This window comes from Choloepus didactylus, chromosome 1, assembly GCF_015220235.1.
Source record: "Choloepus didactylus isolate mChoDid1 chromosome 1, mChoDid1.pri, whole genome shotgun sequence".
Taxonomy (NCBI): Eukaryota; Metazoa; Chordata; class Mammalia; order Pilosa; family Megalonychidae; genus Choloepus; species Choloepus didactylus.
Window position 1 is genome coordinate 191,973,846 of NC_051307.1, and position 16,312 is coordinate 191,990,157.

At 45.2% G+C, this 16,312-nt stretch overlaps 1 long non-coding RNA gene across 1 annotated transcript; it reads right to left on the minus strand.

Moving 5' to 3' along the window:
* Positions 1–230: 230 nt before the first annotated feature.
* LOC119528122 lies at positions 231–4,008 on the minus strand. The gene is made up of 3 exons (XR_005215561.1): positions 3,930–4,008; positions 1,650–1,809; positions 231–609 (listed from the first exon to the last, which is right to left on the minus strand). It is a non-coding gene; the product is annotated as an uncharacterized LOC119528122 (long non-coding RNA).
* Between the last annotated feature and the right edge of the window lie 12,304 nt (positions 4,009–16,312).

A 16,312-nucleotide genomic window follows, 5' to 3' on the forward strand; every position in this document is an offset into this window, starting at 1 on the left:
TCATATAAAACAATAACAAAGTGTCTAATTTATGCGGTTAAAAACCAAACCAAATAAAATCAAGCATGCAAAAAAATAATATATGCAACATGTAGGGGACGTGCAGAAGATAAAGTGTTTCAAGGTTCTTATTAATGAACAAAGTCAAAATATCAACTTTAGAAGACAAGAACGTCTCCCACCCCACATACCCATCTTATAAAGTGACCCTACCACTACCCCATCTCCGCTTAAACCTGAATGAAAAGCGCAGTGACTCCCTTAACTAACAAGGTACAGTGCAAGTGAAGTTATGTGCTTTCCAAAGCTAGATCATACAAATGCCAGCCCCTTTTGTCTAGATCACTTAGGATGTTTGCCTTTGGAATGTAGCCATCATCCAGGAGGGAAGCCCAAGAAGCTGAGGGGAGGCCTTCAAGGAGAGGAACCGAGACCCGGTGCCAGGGGGAGCTCCCAGCCAATGGCCAGCACTAACTTGCCAGCCAGCCACTTGAGCGATCAGGATTGCAAGTCCATTGTGCAGCTCCAATTTGAGCCATCTCAGCTGATTCCTTGTGGAGCAGGATCAAGTGCTTCCCGTCAAGCTCTGTCAAAACTGCAGAGCAAAATCTGTGAGCAAAAGAACAAGTATTTTTGTTGTAAACAACTTAGCTTTAAGGGAGTTTGTTACTCAGCAATAGATCTGACACAATGAGAAAATTGTAGAGGCATTTTCACTCAAGTCAGAAAGAAGACATATCTTTCCACTATCACTACTACTTTATATCAGAGAAATAAACTTAGGCATTGTAATTAGACAAGAGTTAACTAATTTTATACACTATAGCCAACTGACTTTTCCCCTTACAATTATACAATAAGCATTTCTCTGTGGCATTATAGCTGTTATAACTAATGTTTTAGCTACAGAATCAGTTTCCAAAGGACTACAAAACAGCTTATATATCAATTTTCCTATTTTTTAATATTTTATAAAATTTTTACTATTATAAATATGACTGTCATGAACCTCCTTGTGGTTAACTGGATCAAAATGGAAAGGAATTTTTTTTTAAATTCAGTTTTATTGAGATATATTAACATACCATACAATCATCCATGGTGTACAATCAACTCTTCACAGTACCATCTTATGGTTGTGTATCCATTACCCCAATCTATTTTTGAACACTTTCCTTACACCAGAAAGAATCAGAATCAGAATAAAAAATAAAAATACGAAAAGAACACCCAAATCATCCCCCCATCCCACCCTATTTTTCATTTAGGTTTTGTCCCCACTTTTCTACTCATCCATCCATACACTGGATAAAGGGAGTGTGACCCATAAGGTTTTCACAGTCACACTGTCAACCCTTGTAAGCCACATTGTCACACAATTGTCTTCAAGAGTCAAAGCTACTGGGTTGGAGTTTGGTAGTTTCAGGTATTTACTTCTAGCTATTCCAATATATTTAAAAGAAGGGAAAATTTTAAGATTTTTAAAGAAATTATTAAATTTTCAAGATCTGCATTTTTAGCAACCACAAAAGAACTGCAGGTTTCAGTTATCATCATCCAAAATAATCATTCATCTTTGTTCATCAATGAAAAATTGCATTTCAGTGTTGTTTGTTTGCATATCAATTAAGTAAAGAGTAATTGCTGACCTGTTTTGATTTGAGTATCCAGAAGATGCTGCAAGGCTTGACTTAGGAAATGTCCCTCCACACCGTGGAAAGTTGGTCTCAGGGGCATTGCAGTCCCTTCTGCTGGCAATAATCCATGCATGAAATAATCAAGTAAACAAGCCATTGTTTGACCCGCTTGCTGCAAAATTAAGAGGAAAATAGAGTAAATTCTTACACCTTGTAATTTTACTAGTCAACAGTATCCACTGAAAATTTACCCTGCACTGTGCCCGGGATGTGGGATCTGACAGAGAACTAGAAACACCCATCACCCTCCAGGAACTCACACTTTTTGGAGAGCAGACAGACAGGAATTTATCATGCGAGGACACCCAAGCGCAGGAATACCTAAGCCACTTCTGTTTTTTTCCATAAAAACAACAGGTTTATGAGTTCAAAAAAGGTATGGTGCTTAAGAAAACCCTTTTTTTTTTCTTTTACTTTTCAAGGAGTTTGTATATTTCACCTTACCCATTCCCACAAAAGAGACTACTATCTAAATTAAAACAGGAAAACAGGAGACTTGATGGCTTGATTACATCTAAATCCATAAACCTAAGCATGGCAATTGACCTGTCGGTCATTCTGTTGCCCACGGAATGGCAGAGGTTTTCCACATGGAATGCTTTCTCTCTAGCACTTTTCCAAACCCTGGGGAAGACTAGGGCTGGGAGCACCAACATCTGGTGCTCAGGGGTCAGAACCTGACTCACGGGGCTTAAAACAGATTTTCTCCCCTGTTAATCTTTGACAAGGGTTCTACCAGGAGACTGGGTGGAGGCCAGGGAAGAATGTGTCCCTGTCTGCTTTTGTGACAAGAGACAAAAAAATTCCCTTAAGACTCCTGGATCTTGGCAATGGCTGCAGCCGTGGTGCTCAGTACCGCGAGGGCCTCCTCCAGCTCAGATGGGCCAATCACAATGAGAAAGCACCAGGAGAAATGAACACTTATTTCTTGGAGCTCTTCCCTGAGGGTGGGAGGGATGTACTGCCATCACCAGTACAGCTCCTGTTGTCTCAACAGACTCGGAATGATCCTACTTTTCAAAGCGTGCAAAGCTTTCTATTCCTCTTTTGCTTTTTTTCTTGTTTCTCCTAACTTTCTAGAACCCAAGCTGGTACATTATTTACCATATCACAGACCACAAATACTTGCAACCCTTAGGTACCACTATATAAAATGGTATCTACTATTGCTTAGGAAAACAGAACCTTAAACCCAAGACTTAAAAGTGTCAGCAAGTAAAGAATATCCACTTTAATTCTCTGCAACAAACCTGCTGCACATTATAAACCTACCCCATAAAAGGCTGCTTTTGTGAAACAATCTAGATAGATCTAAATGAGTTCTTGTTCTTGCCTTCTAAAGAATTCCCTTGGTCAGTGACTTGGCCACTCTACCTGGGAGTCCACAGATTAGTACCCTCTAGAATTTCTCTTGGGCATTCCCTCTCCTCCTGCCCCAAACTCATAAGACACTGAGTTTTGAAATATTTTCCAAGATGAGAAACCCTTGTAAGAGAGTGAATTGAGTTTTGGTACATGCCAAAAGAAGTGTGGAATCAACAAGGTGAATAAAGGAACAATCAAACTGCAAGATGCCATTTGAGATGGAAAATGAAAACTGACTCTCTAGGGTTAAGACCAACTTCTTCTATGACTTACAATCTGGTTCCAGAGGAAATTTCCTGCAAGCAGTTCCAAAAGCATTTTGAGCAATGGCAGCATTGCTACAATTCACATATAGCTTTCCAAGGTGACCACATAAAAGGTAATATTCCTATAGATGTACAGTCTCTAGTTTGAGTTGGTCATGAAACTATCTACCTGTATTTCCTAAAGCTTTGCTAACAGGTGAGACCCACTTTTGTAATGGCTGAGCAGCATCTATCAGACATAGCCTCCCATGGATAACCACTAAAAACACAAGAAAAATATTTTTTAAATGATTTCTATAAGAAACTGGAGGAAAAAAAAATAGGTTGATTCTGGAAGGCAGTTGATCCCTAAAAGAAAATGTCACTGGCTAAGTTTCCCCTCCTTTTTTTTTCCAATGCTTTTATCCTGTGGTCAACCCCAGTCCAACCCAAGCAGGGCAGCTAAAATCTGGATGGTCTTCTGGCTTGAAGAATAATTAATTAAATTGTTTGAGGCAGTAAATTAAAATCACCTGTAATCCCACTGGCACCAAATGGCAATCATCTCAAACAAATGAATTTACTATCCACATTCTCACATGTACGTGGTGGAAAGGCATACCTGATACTGTTCATGGACGAAGGACACCCTAGTGAAAGAACAGTGTGCAGCATGTGGCAGGCATGATGCTTCTTTCTCCTCTTCCTTCTCAAGAAACAGTAATAACACTCTCAGAGTTCCAGTTTCACAATGCTAAGTTCCTCTTTCTGGTCCCTTCTCTGAACTTGGTATTATATAAGAAAACCTATATGGGCATCTGTCTGCAGATGACAGTCCCATGAATATCACTGAGCAGAGAGCCTTCAAACACCAATGAAATCTTAAGGTCCAGGCATTGCTAGAAAAAAGGAAAAACATGGAGTTGTTTTAGCAGAAGAAAGTAGCTTTTGGAGACACAATATTAGAAAGAAAAAGGAACTTGTAGCCACTTGGACAGCAAAGTCTTCTTTGCATCCAGAAGGACATAGACTAATAGGGTTAGGCGTTTAGACTTGGACCACCAGTGGAGGATTTAAAGGTAGTTCTCTGGTCCTGACCACATCACAAACAGACCTTCATAATTTTATTCTCCTTGTTTACTTTTATGCCTTTGAATGCAACATGCGTATTTTAATGGTGTGGGTTTAAGAAGCTGCCTTGATTCACTTCAGTGGTGGCTGAATCTTAGCAATGAAGGGTATAGACCCATGCTGTCTTTTGGCAGAAAAGCTCTTGGTGGACGAGTCTGAGTGATCTATCCTGATGTGGAGAAACTCTACCTGGATGTTGGGTTTTGGGGGTCAGGATATCTCAGAGGCCTCATAACCCATTTGCTCAAAGCCATTGAGGTCAGCTCTTGCTCCTCAGTATTCCAGCCAACCGGCACGTAGCTGGTGGAGCGAGAATGTGTCTGGGCAGCTGCAAAGGACTTTTGACCACTCATCCTTAACTGGGAAGAGCCCATGTTAAATTAAAGCAGTGGCAGGTAACCCTAGGATAAGTCCTCTCCTAGGAACTCACTTTCTGGAGGAGGGAGATGACAAAGTACAAGGTGGTGAGAAAGGTGGAGGAATAGGTTGATTTTATTCTCTTTAGGACATGAATCCAGGGCTCTTTTTCTTAGTAAAGGGAGGTCAGGAGCATGGCAGAGTGAAAATTATTGTAAAATTATTTCCCTTCAGTTAACTCCTGAAGGTAAAGTCAAACTTGGGAAGACCATTTCCTGAGAGCTTACCTGGACTGTCTTCCAGCTTTGTTTTCAGTCTTGAGGAGTAATTACCTGGGTTTTGAGGATCAACCTGAGAAAAGACTGGCTCTGCGAGTCAGCCCTGGAGTGGCTGGAAGCAGAGTACTGACCCGAAGAGGGGAGGAAACGGGGAAAGGTGGATTTTCCTGGCTCTCATCAGCGCATGTTGTGCTGATGACATCCTCCAGATTCCCCAAGGTTATCTTCTTGGTCAGTGTCTGGATGCTGCCAGGGGCCTGGGGGAAGTAAGGACACTGCAACAACTATGAATGAGGAGGCAGAACCGCTCAATGTGTCATATGGGACAGACTCACTCATCAAATTGAAGGTTCTCGTACTATGCTCTCGAAGATTCCTGGAGAGTCCCAAGATTCAGTGTTTCCAAAAGGTTTCCCAGGTGATTTTGATGCAGATGGTCCATGTAAAAATTTTTTTGGAAACCCTCCTTTAGAGACTCTTAACAGTGCTTCTCCAGGCTTGGTGTCCAGAGTGACAAGGTCAGGACAGAGAGATGGGGTAGGTGGAAGAACAAAGGAATTTGACATAAGGGGTTGAGTAGTGTATAGTTTCCACTGGCGTGTAACAATCCATCGAAAATCAACACCACTTACTTAACTTGAGTTTCTACAGGGCAGTTTTTCTGCCCTCGTCCAAGCTCAGCTCTTCTGGGCTGGGCTCACTCACATGTCTGGGGTCAGATGGCAGGTGGGCAGGGGGCTGGCTAATCCCAGATGGCCTCTCTCTCGGATGGGTCCTTGGGAGTGCCTGGGGTCATGCCATCCATCAGGATAGTCAGAGTTTGCTCATATGGAGGCAAGTTTCCAGGAGCAGCAACCAATTTTCATGTTTCCTCTTGCATCACCTTTGCTATTGTCCCATTGGCCAAAACAAGTCACCTGTCCCAGGCCAGCATTAGGATGTGAGGGGTTTACCTAGGGGCATGGATACAGGTAAGTGTGAGCAAATGCAGGGGCCAGCGCTGCTACAATATACCCCATAGAGGAATGAGAAGAGACACAAGGCAAACAATAAAAATTAAAAGGGAGCTCCTGAGGCTATATGGGACCAGTAACTTAGGCACCCAGTTGAAGAATGCGGAGTGCTGACAAAGAGCTGGGTCCGGCTCCCCTGGAGTGAGTATTTGGAGAAGACAGAGCTGGAGAACCTAAATTCAGAGAAGTTCCCTGCCCTAGCCTTCCACAACCTCTAAAACTGCTGCCTGTGCTCAAACAGGTCCGGAAATAGCCACAGTACGCCGGGAGACAGAGTCCAGCCCAGCAGCCCACGCTTGATTCGTGGATGTGGCGATGCGGCTGGGGCCTCTTGGCTCAGCGCATCCGCGGCCCTTGATCGGGGGGTGAGTTGATCCCCCCGCGGGCAGGTCTCTCCCGAGGACAGTTCAGGGGGCTCAGCCTCGCGGGGAGAACACACTAGCGGTAAGCAGCAGGGCCGTTGTGCGCTGCGCTCTCATCCAGCAGCCTGCAGAGGGACCGCGGCGGGGGGCTGCGCCGGGGCGCCCTGGCTTTCGCCCATCAGCGCAGAGGTGCCGGCGGCGGCTGGGGGCCCCTGGGTGGGATTCCTCTCCACCTTTGGGGTGGGGGGCCTGATAGTGGTGGAGTCCGCAAGGGCTGGGCTTAGGTGGGCGGCTGTCCCCACAGCGCCCACTCCTTGGCTACAGGCTTCACCTTCTGGGCCTTGAGCGCAGGTCTGACTCCCCCAGCGCTCGCAGCAACCTCCCGCGGACCCATCGGCTCCCTGCCACACCCCCAAAGGCCCTCGGTCAGCACCCAACGGCTCCTGGCTCACCCCCAACGGCCTCCAGGCAACTGCCAACAGCCCCCACCAACTCCCAACGACCTGCCTAACCTACTCCTCTCGTGGGGTGGGGCTGGCGCTGGCGCTGGGATGTTCCCCGGAGGAAGTGGTGCTCAGCAGATGGTGGGGAGGGTGAGTAGGACCTGACAAGAGAAGATGGTCAGGAGGGTGTTGTAGACTTGAGTAAGGAGGGTGGGGAATCTTGGAGAGTAGCCTGGAGAGGTTGTTAACTTTGGGACCTTCAGATCACCTAGTATGTTGGAGCTTGGAGCTGGAGGAGAAGGTGGAGAAAAGATGGTAGGGAGGAAAGCAGACCTCATATCATGAGGCCTCCTTGCCTCGATGAAGAAGGTTGGGAGGGACAGTCAGCCATGTGAAGTAGAAGGAAGTGGGGGCGGTCGAGAGGTAGGAAGTTGGCCAGGAGATTGTGTGGGTGATCTAGGAAGAGGTGGACTTTAAAAAAAAAAAAAAAAAGGTATTAAGGAGAAGAATGTCAGTCAACGGGCCAGGCAGGATGGTTGGGACAGGGCAGCTGTGAGACAGTGGGCCACAGATGAAGGTGGCTGAGTTTAGTAGCTGGCTGGTGCCCATACTCTTAACTGAGATGGAGGAAGGAGGAGCAAAGAAAGAGGCAGGAGGAGGGAGCCCGGTTCAGTTTTGGAGATGTTTAGTTTGTAAACTGAGATGGCCTGGACCCAGCCAAGATTTCCAGGAAACTGCTCAGTGGGTGAACATGGAGGTGTGTAGGCAGCAGAGAGAAATGGGCTGGAGCCATGGGACTGGATGAGATCAAAGAACTGAGCTCAGATCTTCTGGATTGCTTTGTGTAAGGGACCAAAGAGGAACTTTGAAGGAGCCAGAGGGGGTGAGACAAAGACGATGAAGAAAATCATCTCACAAGGTGTCTCGAAGGCTGATGAAAAAATCAAACAGGATTTGGAATAACCTTTGGTGGTACTCGTTGAAACGGAAATATAACTCCACTTCTCTTTATCTTCCAGGAAAATAAGGCACGTAAAAGCAGAGGTGTACCACAGGGGGCAGGTGGGAGCAGCCTGTTCCTGCAGGCAATAAAAGGGGTACAGGGTAGAGAATTTTAAAACAATAATCTAAAAACGTCTTCTTTTAGTTATCACTAGGCAATGGAAATTCTAAACAGTCACTGAGGAATAACTCCTCTCCACTGCAAACGCTACTACTCACCCCTCCTGGCTGGCATGGAATTGTTATCGTTGCATTATCACAGAGGAACTTAGGGAAGAACATCGTTGCTCATCCATAGGAGAAAGGCAAAATAAAAAGTTATACATGCATATGACACAATAGGACTTAGAGCAGTTAAAAGGAATTTACATATCATCTATATAGGGACAGACCCTAAAAACATTGCTAAAAAAGTGAAAAGTGCACCATGTATTTGTATTGACATCTTTTATGAATAAGAATATGTGTATTAATGGATATAAGAATGTAAAACAGTAATGAAAGAACTGGGGAAATACACTCCGGGGTGGATACCACTGGGAAGAGCTTGAGGGCACTGGGATTGGGGTTGGCATCAAAGGGGACTTGACTTTGTGTGTTTTTTTTAAAACAGAGAATGTAATCAGATGTCACAGGTATAAATAAAAGTGATACAAATGAATATAAACAAGTTTTTTTTTAAAGCATCTACAATGAAAAAAAGGACAAATAAGCCCCTTTATTCCTCATCTAGAAAGTAAACTACTAAGCAGGGTCCCCAGTGTCACTTGGGACCTGCTGCTTGGGGAGAGATCTGCTCTGGCTGGCTGCTTCCCGGGAGGGTGGAGGGACCTCTAATTGGACGTGTCAGATATATCAAGTGGAATGAGTCAGAAGCAGAGTTACGCCCCAAGAAGTGGCTTTCTCCCCTCCCATGCCTGCATCCCACCCTTTGGGGATGGGGGTGTTGCCAGCTCCTCCTGTTTCCTGGGTTCTGTGAGAATGCACTGCCCTGCCTTCACGCCCCATAATCTCCTGCCCTAGCCCTGCCCAGCCCCAGACGGTCAGGCTGTCAGACAGGCTGCATGTAGGGCTCCCAGGGATAAGGGAGCTTCAGGCCTTTTTTTGCCCCTGTTTGGTTTTACTTGTCTCTTAAAGGGCCAAAACTATTGTGCTTTAAAAATACATTTACATTTTCTTTCTGGCAATGATTTGCTAGCAATATGGGTCCACTTTTACTTTCTGGAATTTCAACTGAAATTGCAAGTTGGCCAGCAATCCCATCCTTTCCAGTCCAATCTTATAGTAATATTTGGGCTTCCTTGATTCCCACCTGTTGGCCACACTGAAAACCCCTGATCACTGCCAAGAGCCTGGGAGAGGGGAGTCTTCTTGATTATAAATAAACGGAGCCCTACAACGACCATGTTGTCCTTCCCCAACTGGCCTGCACATCCTGCTCATTCTTCCCTTTGTCCAAAATCATGAAAGCTATAGGCTTTCATGGGAGGTGCCTCCGCTCTGGAAGCCAGCCCAGAGAGGCCTCTTCTGTGGCCTGGTGGCCTGTCTGCTCACCTACACCCCTTGGGAGGATATGTGTATATCTGTGTAGATGTGTATATGTGTATATCTGTGTTCGTTTGGTGTGACTGTCCCAGTGTGAGCTCTAAGGGTAGAGATGGGCAGCAGAAAAAAAGAAAGAGGAACCTCCAATTACCTGAAGGGGGTGCGTATCCCAGATGTGAAGATGGCAGGAACTCCAGGTGAAGACCTCTGTGGTGGTGGATGAGAAAGAGATGCTGCCACCTTCCCCAGGTCCAAGCTCACGGTGCTACCCAAAGAGCTCCTGGAGAGGAGACACCGGCCAGCAGGCCCCAGGATGCTTTCTCAAGCCTGGAAAAGGTTTTCACAGGGAAGAGAGAGAGCTCCCCCCATCATCCCCGCCTGTGCCCATTCAACTCCTCCTCTGTTGGGACAGCTCCCCAGTGCTGGTCTGAGAGGTAGGGTTGGTGGGAGGAGACCCAGAGGGGGTGTTTAGTGCTTGGAGTGGGTGGAGGTGATGATAAAACCAGAGCCCCTTCTGCAGGGTAGCAAGGGGTGGAGTCCTGAGCTGACTGAAGGGGGCTCACTTCCTTTCCCTGCCTTGTATCCTGTTCCTGAGACTGTGGAGCAGAGCTCTGATCTCAGACAAGGGCACACAGGGCTGGGAGGGGAGTTGCAACATTGAGTTTTTGATGGGGTGAGGGTGAAGCCCAATTCCTTCCAGACTTGTGCTTCAAGCAGTGGAAGGGTCACTCTTGGGGAAACGGCTGCAGGCCAGGTGCTGGGGCCCTTCCTCCACCACCTGTGTCTGCCCGGTTCCCCCTCTTGAAGCCAACCCCCACCTCACTTTTTCAGCCTCTCAGCCTCTCCCTCATAAAATCTATTTCCACATGGCATTCTAGCTTGTTCCCATCCAGACCAAAGGAGGCCTCCTCCTGGCCTTAGCTAGGAAAAAACCATGTCTGCCTTTGCCACCAATATCAGAATTGGTTTGCATGTCTCAAAATAGCATGATACCAAGGCAGCATGTGAACTAAAGGAAGTTCTGGAAAATATCAATTTTCTCCACAGGCACGTGGAGACCCCAGCGTGCTTCTGCGAGAGGCAGGGTGGAGAATCATAGTTTATGAGGTGGGTAGAGGTGGGCAACTGCTCTGTGGGGGCTTAAGAGAAAACCTGCTCTTCCTACAAAGGGCGTTTAAAGTGCGGAAAGGAAGGCCAGTGGTAGAGGCTGGCAGCTGAGGAGCTGGCTCAACCGCGAGGTGGTGGCGAGGGGGTGGCAGGGATTTCTGAGAAGGGTGGGAGCTGTCTGCTCCAGCTTTGGCGAGGCCAACTGTCTCTGTGGAAGGGAGGGAGCTTCCTGCACCCATGTCAGAGTGGGTGAAAATGTCTGTTCAGTATCCCAGATGCCCCCGGGATGGGGAGAAGCCACCTCAACATCCCCGTCCTGAGCTCTGGGCCTGTCTCTGTGACTGACACTGACCGCACAAACAGGAAGTGTTGCAGGAGGGTCTGTCTTGGGAGTGGATGGGTTATTTCTTTAGTTACCTCATTTACTCACATTAGGGTAAGTAGAGGCAACTTCCCTGCAGCAAATGGACTCTAAACATGCCTACAAGAAAGAAAATGAAGAAAAGACAGATGTGTCTTCCAGTCTTCTATCCATGGGCTTGGAGGACTCAATCCACCCCCCACCCCAGGGTGTGCCAAGGAACCCTCTTGCCTGGGCATCAACAAACCTGCACGGCAGCCTGGTTGGGGGGATTTCCCCCTGACGCTTCAGATTTCCCAGGACCAGGAACAGGCCTAACTGCAGGCATCAGAAAACTTCGGGGCCATTTTTGAAATGCACTCTACTATACAATTTTTTTTCTGTTTCAGTCCACATACAGTAAGAAGTATCTGATACCTCTTGTCCTACTTCAAATAGACATATACATATGTGTACGTATGTCTAAAATAACACCATGTGAGATAGTCTGTGATACTGTCTACTTCTTATGTAATTCAATACTATTCCTTGAAAAAAAAAACACACATAATGGTCACAACTCTCTAAATTGATTTCACAAGCAGCAGTAATTTTCCTTGACCTGTGATTTGAAATGCAGTCTTAAATTAACAGGATAATGGAGAAATCCCATCGGGAAGATTCAAGTTTGGGGCAGCGGTGGGGGGTAGGGAGCTGCATGATTTACAAAAGAAATACCAAAAATTTTGCAAATTTTACAAAACACATGTCCCTGTGACCACATTTCGCAGGCCCCTTCCAAGGCCTCGGGAAGCGCTGGGACCAGTGAGGAGGCCCACAGCTCAGGCATCAGTAGCTGCAGAGTAAACCTGCTGTGTGCAGGAGCAAGCTTGGGGAGATCTTCTTACCAGTTTTCTGCCTCACCTCTTAAACTGTACACAGTGCAGCCAGCCCTTGTGAGGTCTCGAGGAGTTTTACCCACACACCAAGCAGCAGCGTTCAGGATCCCAGTGGGACTCCAGCGTGTGTGTGGCTCCGTGGACCCTGCAGGGGCCCTGTGGCTGCAGGCCGCATCGGAGAACCTGCCGTAGTTCTTGGAATCAAGGTGGCTGTAATCAGGGACAGGTGCGGAGGAGGACCAGAGAGGGGGGCGTGGGGAGACTGGCTGGCTCTGGTGGGGGCCAGGAGTGGGAAGGACGGAAAGGGAATGGCAGCCTCATCCTTACTGTGGAAAGCGCATCCTGTCCTAGCACAGAGCTGACTCTCACTGGTAACTGCTGACTTCCAGGGCCACCCAACCCACCCCCTTCCCACTGTCCACTCTTCCCTCCCTGGCCGGGCTTCTCCCCAGCCAGCCCTGCACTTGATCAGGTTTCAGGGAGCCTTCCTCCCTTCTTTCCCCAGCCCCTCTCCACCTCTGGCCACACAGAGGCAGATTTCCCTGGAAGTATGAACTCACTCAATTCCCTTGTCCCACTCGATCCTGGAAACTCAGGTTGATGTGAATATTTTCATGGCCTAATATTTTCTTGTACTAAAAATTTATACAGACAGTTTCCTGTCACGGCTTCCAATTCTTGATGAATGTACGTCTTGGGGCTTTATCTATTAAGCGTTTAAATCTCTGAACCCCATACAAATCTCTGTAGAGTTTCCCCCACCCCTTCCCCTGTTCACTATCCTGTGCCTCTTAAGGGGAAAATCCAGGCAATAAGCCCAGGTTTTTCTAATATGTCCCAAATACAAGGGCATTTCCCTATTGAAAGGGCCCTAATATAAGATCTGGCACTTGTCACCAGTAAGTGCCTCCTGACCGAGTGAATCAGAATGTGGGTTAAAAGCAAATCTTAGAGACTTAGTGAGCATTATGGGAGATCCGGAAAAGAAAATTCCAGTTGGCAAGCCTGAGGGTCCAAGTGAACTTTGTGAGCTCTGGTGCAAATTATTCAAAGGGTACAGTCTCCTGCTTCAAGAGCAGCCACACCACCCTTCCTAACCTTCACTAGGGTGTTTAATGCAGCCCCCTCATCAGAGCTGCCGACTCACAGGGTGTTGTGAGGATGTGGGACACTCTCCGAGGTTGGCTTGGCCTGCGGTCTCCCGGTGAGCAGGTGAGAGGACCGGGTCTGACATGGGCCGTGGCCCAGCACCAGGGTGATTCTAACACTCCCACGTGGCCCGGAGGGGACTCTGGCCACTGAGTCCCCATCGACGTGAGGAGTGTTGGAGTGTGGGCTCTGGAATCGGGCACACCTAGGATGAAAGCCCTGCTCTGCCCACTCCTAGTGTGTGGCCCTGGGCAAAGGACCATGTCCCTGGGCCCAAGTGTCTTGGCCATAAAGTGAGGCTGAACATGGGACTGTTGTGATTTAAATGAGACCCCGCAATTAGCCTGGGCCTGGACCTGTAGCAAACACCCATCTAATGTGTTTACGTTGTCCTTTGTTAATATTTAATTTAAAAATAATTTTTAATTGTAAAATGCATCGTACGTGCATATGCTTGTAAAAGACGATATGCGCATTCTTGAATAGTTAGAATGAAGTTAAAGCCTCTGTAACCAGAATGATGCCCGTTATGAAATGGGAAAAGTGCTGGGACTGGAGAAAGCCTCTCTCTGCCCCTCCCTTGTTCCTCTCTGAGGTCCCAGAGCTCCTGCGCTTGTGATACCTTGCTTGACTTTATCACCTTACCACCTAAGTATGCCCCTTTAAATCATGAATTAGTTTTCCTGTTTTTTTTAAAAAACAACCTTATTAAGATATAACTTACATACCATGCAATTCACCCATTTAAAGAGTACAATTCGATGGTTTTTAGTATGTTCACAGAGTTGTGCAACCATCACCCCAATCAATTTCAGAACATTTTTGTCACCCCAAAAAGAAACCTTAAATCCTCTAACAGTCACTCCCCATTTACCTGCATTGCCACCCTCAGCCACAGGCAACCACTGATCTACTTTTTGTCTCTATAAATTCACCTGTTCTGGACATTTCACATAAATGGAGTCATGCAATATGCGGCTCTTTGTGTCTGGCTTCTTGACTCAGCATAAAGTTTTCGAGGTTCATCCATGTTGTAGATGTATCAGTACTCTAAAAATAAAAATAAAAGTAAAAAAGAACACTCAAAACATCCCATACACCACCCCCCCCACTAGTATTCATTTACTTTTTGCCCCCAATTTTTCTACTCATCTGTCCATACACTAGATAAAGGGAGTGTGAGCCACAAGGTTTCACAATCACACAGTCACACAGTGTAAGCTTTCTAGTTATACAGTAGTTTTCAAGAATCAAGGCTACTGCATTGCAGTTCAACAGTTTCAGGTATTTCTGTCTAGCTATTGCAAAACACTAAAAAAAGGGGGATATCTTTATAATGCATAAGAATAACCTCCAGAATGACCTTTCAACTCCAAATTTGAAATCTCTCAGCCACTGAAACTTTATTTTGTTGCATTTGTCTTCTCCCCTTCAGTCCAGAAGGCTTTCTCGATCCCGCGATGCCAGGCCCAGGCTCATCCCTGGATTGACATTGCATTTTTAAAAGAATAATCACTAAGATTTATTTTTGATTCTAATTATTTTTCTATTTTTCAAATTCTGATTTCTACCCTATCTTTATTTTCTCTGCTTCTGATTTCCTCAGCTTTCATTTATTGTTTTCAAACTTCCTAGGATGAATTATTAATTCACATTTTTGTTCATTTTTGATCAATGATATGTATAATAAATTACTATAAACTTATTATTGTTTTCTAGATAATCTGCTATTGTAGTTTAGAGTTACTCTTTGACCAAAGTTGTTTGAGAGTGCTTTTTATTAGCTAGTAACAGGCATTGCTATTAATTTTTATTTTCATCAAATGTCATCAATGTGGTCTGTATCCCTGAATTTTGGAGTTGGTTGAAGTTTTTTTTTGTGGTATAAAACATGGTTGAATTTGGGGAATATTACACTGGAATTTGAGTATTACGTGGGCTTTCTGTGTTATTAGGGAACAGAGCTCCATATATATATAATTAGGTCAAATTATTAATTATATTATTCAAATAATATTTGCTATTAGTTATTTTTGTATACTTTATTTCTGAAGTCTGACTGAATGAGTTACAGTCTCTTGCTGGTGTTATCTTCCTCTGGATCTTGAATTACCTATAGGCCATATATTTGGGTGCTATGTTATTTGGTGAATAAAGATCTGTAAACTTTGTATCTCCATTGTGGATCTTACCTCTTAACATTATGAAGTATTCTTCTTTATCTTACTTAAAACTTTTTCCCTTTAATTCAACTGCAAATCAACTTTTTTTGTTTTCTTTTTATTTACATGGCATTTTCTACTGTTTTCCTTAAATATAAAAAAATGTATGAGTCACTCTTTTTACTTAAGTCTCTTGTAAACTGTATATGTTTTGTTTGTATTGTCATATGACCTTTTAAAAATAGGGTGTGCATTCAACATACTTTTATTTTTCTATATAATAAATGCATGATTGAGTGACTCCTGTCTGTCATATAAGGCTCACTAAAGAGATCCCACTCAGAACCAGAAAAATTCTTCACAAACGCCAAATTCCAATTCCACACTCATTACCAAAGGAGGCAGTTGTAGAAAGCTTGCTTTGTCCTGCCTTCTAATGATCAAAGATTCAGAAATAATAAAATCATCTGACTAAGTTTTTAACTCTAAAAGTGAAAAATACAAAACTAGGATTACTATGCTGCCTTGTTTTATTTTAAAAATTATCCTTTTATCAGGCTGGACACTAAAGTATATACATAGGTACACAGATAAAGAAACAAATACATTGAGCCATGATTAAGTTTGATTCTAGACAGTATTAAATTCTAGACAAAATATGCAATATTTATAAATGTTGCATATTTTGTCTAGAATTTAAAGTAAAGCCACTAGGCCTCTGAAAGTTTCCCTTTCTCCCAAATAGACTATGGAGACCAGGTACCAAAGGCTCCCCAAATAATCTGAGGAAACTTTGTGTGGGAGTAGACCAACAAAGGGGTGAGGCGGCCTTGCCAGGGTCCCTCAGCGGCTTGGCAGTAGGATGGGGCCTGGTATCTGCACCTCTGAAAAGAAGTGAAAGCCTTCTAAGTGCTCACGCTGCCAGCCATGGGTCCCACTGACGGAGTCTGCTTCACTTCTGCCTCTGCTGTGGCTGCAGACACAGCTGATGGATGACGGGACAAGGTCTGTAGGAGGACACTTATATCCTGCAGGGGCTGAGCAAAGGTTGTGGAGGGCTGAGAAACCTGCTGACTACACCTGCTTCCCTGCCTTCTCGGCTGGGCCCCGACACTCAGGGAGTCGTCCAGAATGGAGAACACCTCAGGTCAGTCGCTGGCTTTTACACATCCTTGGACTGTGCATGTTTCCCACTACTCCCTTTTCCTGGGAATCTC